The sequence below is a fragment of the Lampetra planeri genome, chromosome 70, assembly GCF_965212315.1.
Source record: "Lampetra planeri chromosome 70, kcLamPlan1.2.h2, whole genome shotgun sequence".
NCBI classification, from domain to species: domain Eukaryota; kingdom Metazoa; phylum Chordata; class Hyperoartia; order Petromyzontiformes; family Petromyzontidae; genus Lampetra; species Lampetra planeri.
In genome coordinates this window covers 1,063,307-1,067,434 of record NC_136175.1, presented here as the reverse complement: position 1 = coordinate 1,067,434, position 4,128 = coordinate 1,063,307, and positions in this window count along the sequence as shown.

The following is a 4,128-nucleotide window of genomic DNA, read 5'->3' as shown; positions in this document are numbered from 1 at the left end:
CCCATGTTTCGTTTTCACAGTTGCTGAGCAAAGGGCCCACAAACTTCAAGCGGCCACCAACAAACAAGACGGCCAAACGGGTCCCTTAGATTTCGATTTAAAGCTTTCGTGACTGCAGGGATTCAGCTTCTTGGTTCTTTCGGTAAAGTCACGTAGAAGGGAAATAATAAAATAATAAAAATAAAACATAATAAAATACAATTCTCACGACGTTTTGGCCACAACGCAAGCAGCCGTCCTCAGGTGGAGAACAGGGCTGTCGGAAAGACAGACAGCGTCTGAATAAAACATTCATGAAACATTCAGACGCTGTCTTCCCGACAGACCTGTTCTTCACCTGAGGACGGCTGCTTGCGTTGTGGCCGAAACGTCGTGAGAATTGTATTTTATTATGTTAAATTTTAATATTTCCCTTCTACGTGACTTTACTGAAAGAACCAAGAAGATGGGTCCCCTAGACATAACTGCTCAACCCAAGCTATTATTGACGCTTGGATATTCGAATTTAAGTTTTTGGCGACTCCGTCCCACCGCGCACACAAACGCCGCGACCCGCCTGGCACGGGTCGTCCTCTCGTCGCGTCGTGTCCAAGCGCAGCGGCGAGGACGAATGCGCAGGAGAAACCAAACTTTGATGAGCGCGTCGTGTGGAGCTCGTCGAGAGGAACACATCGCCGCGGCGTTCGCCTTCAACAGACAGGAAATGACGTCGCAAAGCGGTTCATGTGAGAGCCGGGGGCTTATGGGACCTCGGGGTCACGCCATGAGGTTCATTTGCATTGCTGTTCGTGTTTCTCGCCTTTTGGCTTTCTCTGGTCTAACAGCGGCGGTGAGACACGGCCGTGAAGGAGGCTGTGGCGCTGGTGTAGGCCCATCCATTTCAAGGACGATGCGTGCATTGTACAATGATTTGGAGCTTTCGTTACTGCAGGAATTACTCTTTGGTTCTATGTGTCTGTCTGTGTGTCTCTCTGTGTGTCTGGGTGTGTCTATGTTGTGTGTCTCTCTCTATGTGTCTGTTGTGTGTCTCTGTGTTGTCTCTGTGCGTCTTTGTGTCTCTCTGTGTGTCTCTGTGTGTCTATGTTGTGTGTGTCTCTCTCTGTGTGTCTCTGTTTGTCTATGTTGTGTGTGTCTCTCTCTCTGTGTCTCTCTGTGTGTCTATGTTGTGTGTGTCTCTCTCTGTTGTCTCTCTCTGTGTGTCTCTCTCTGTGTCTGTGTTGTGTCTCTCTCTGTGTGTCTCTGTGTTATCTCTCTCTGTGTGTCCGTGTGTCTATGTTGTGTGTCTCTCTGTGTGTCTCTGTCTCTCTCTGTCAGTGTTTCTATGTTGTGTGTCTCTCTCTCTGTGTGTCTCTCTCTGTGTGTCTCTCTATGTGTGTCTCTGTGTGTGTCTCTGTGTTATCTCTCTCTGCGTGTGTGTCTGTATGTGTGTCTCCGTGTCTGTGTTTTGTCTCTCTCTCAAATTTAGCAATCTTTGGAAGAACGTTAATCAACCAGGTAGGGTGTTGACTGTTGTGTTCGCCGACTCTCTGTGTTGTATTGCGTTACATTTCTAAGTTTACTTTCTACGTGACTCTACCGACAGAACCGACGAGTATTTCGTGCATCATAAAAAAATGTTCGTTCCACGTATTCTACCACGAGCATGACGTGTGGTCCCTGCAGGCGTGATAATAGAATGGAACGTACAACTTTACACATGCACTTTCGGCCCTTTTTCGGGTATAAAAATCGCAACACACATTATTGGCTGCTCACAGTAAATCGCCCTGTGTAGGCATGCAGTTGTAGTGGGTAGACATCGACGGACAACTTGTTGCGAGGCAACGCGATGTTTATTTGCCTCTTGTACGGTGTCCCTAACACGAAGGGGTAGAGCGGCCCCTATACCCGCTACCTGGTGAGGTAACGGGCCCTAGCACCGGTGAACCCCGTTGACCTACTCCTTGGGTCTTGCGGTAAAGTCCACGTAGGTAGAAAATATAAAATAAATTAAATCACCACGTTTCGGGCGCAACACAAGCGGTCCGTGATCAGCTGGGACAACCACAGCAAGAAATCTGAATCAGAATCAGGGTTTTATTCGCCATGAAAGTTTGCACAAACAAGGAATTTACTATGGCAGGAAGGTGCATACATTCAACATGTAGGAATCTTAAAACTTAAATAAGTGGTATACAGTCTAACTATACTAAAATGACAAAGTCTAACTAATACTCAGGGGCTAAAGTATGTAAAATGTTGAATAAGTATACAATATAAAATGTAAACTAGCCGTAATATACAATCCTAAAATACAAATAGGGTAACATGTAAATATGGCAAGGTGTAATTTTGTATATAAAATGTTAAAGTGTAAAAATCATTTTAAGCCCTTGGCCTTGCTGAAGTGGCCAAAAGGGGGCTGCTTTAACAAGAGGCCTCTCCCCCCCTCTCTTGCCTAGATGGCCTCTTGTACTGGTAGGAACGAAGTGGACCAGACCACCAATAGATTAATGTGTCCGTCCGTCCGACTGTCCGTCTGTCCGACAAGATGGCCGCCCGCTCCCCCTGTGATCTGTGAACTAAACAAGATGGCCGTCGCTTCCGGCGTCTCACGGCGAAACTTTAAACTTCGCTTCAAATTTACTTTACTGAAACGCAGCACGTTTTTTTAACACAGAGACAAGATACATTTATATTAACACAGACACGAGATACATTTAATCGCCTTATTTGCGAGGCCTACTGCAGAAAAGGCATCGCGAGGCCTACTGCAGAGAAGGCTTCGCGAGGCCTACTGCAGGGAAGGCTTCGCGAGGCCTACTGCAGAGAAGGCTTCGCGAGGCCTAGTGCAGAAGGCTTCGCTAGGTCTACTGCAGAGAAGGCTTTGCGAGGCCTACTGCAGAAAAGGCATCGCGAGGCCTACTGCAGAGAAGGCTTCGCGAGGCCTACTGCAGGGAAGGCTTCGCGAGGCCTAGTGCAGAAGGCTTCGCTAGGTCTACTGCAGAGAAGGCTTTGCGAGGCCTACTGCAGAAAAGGCATCGCGAGGCCTACTGCAGAGAAGGCTTCGCGAGGCCTACTGCAGGGAAGGCTTCGCGAGGCGTACTGCAGAGAAGGCTTCGCGAGGCCTAGTGCAGAGAAGGCTTCGCGAGGCCTAGTGCAGAAGGCTTCGCAAGGCCTAGTGCAGAAGGCTTCGCGAGGCCTAGTGCGGCAGGCTTCGCTAGGCCTACTGCAGAGAAGGCATCGCGAGGCCTACTGCAGAGAAGGCTTCGCGAGGCCTACTGCAGAGAAGGCTTCGCGAGGCCTAGTGCAGAAGGCTTCGCGAGGCCTACTGCAGGAGGCTTCGCGAGGCCTACTGCAGCAGGCTTCGCGAGGCCTAGTGCGGCAGGCTTCGCCAGGCCTAGTGCGGGAGGCTTCGCGAGGCCTAGTGCAGAAGGTGGTGGTGGGGGGTGGTGGGGTGGTGGCGGTGGGGTTGGGTGGTGGTGGGGGGTGGAGGGGGGTGGTGAGGGCTGGTGGGAGGGGTGGTGTTGAGGGTGGTGTTGGGGGGTGTTGGGGGGGGGCTGTCAACTGCGCGTCACCAAGTCGTCGGCTCCCGCGAAAATCGCTGCGTTTTGTCGTCACGGCGTCGTCGATTTGATGGCGTCGCTGAGATAAAAGCGCCTCCTCACTGAAGTCGGTCGCCGTGAAGTCTGCAAACGACCACTTCGCCCCCAAGTAGTTGAAGACGGGGGACAGTCGACACAGCGGCGTCCACACGACTCCTCGGCCACCCACGATCACCACGATCACCACACGCCGCCCTCACCACTTAAGCAGGGCGCGTTGCTAAGGGGCGGGGTAGAGGGCGGGGACTCGGAGCCTCTGGCGCGCATCGCTCCTCCCGGAAGGGGAGCACCCCACGGGCCAATCAGCATGGTGCTCAGAGCTATTGATGGGCACCGGGATACAATCGCAATTATCTCACCAGATATTTATTGGAGCTATTCCCAGGACTCAACAAATTGATCGTTTGGAAATGAAAGACTACGAGTCTTTAAATCTCACAGCGTTTCTTGTCAAAACAAACACTTTTAATTAACGTTACACTAGAATACAGTAATTTTTTCTTTAACTCTATACCCGGTCGATATCCCTGTACCGGTACTAAGT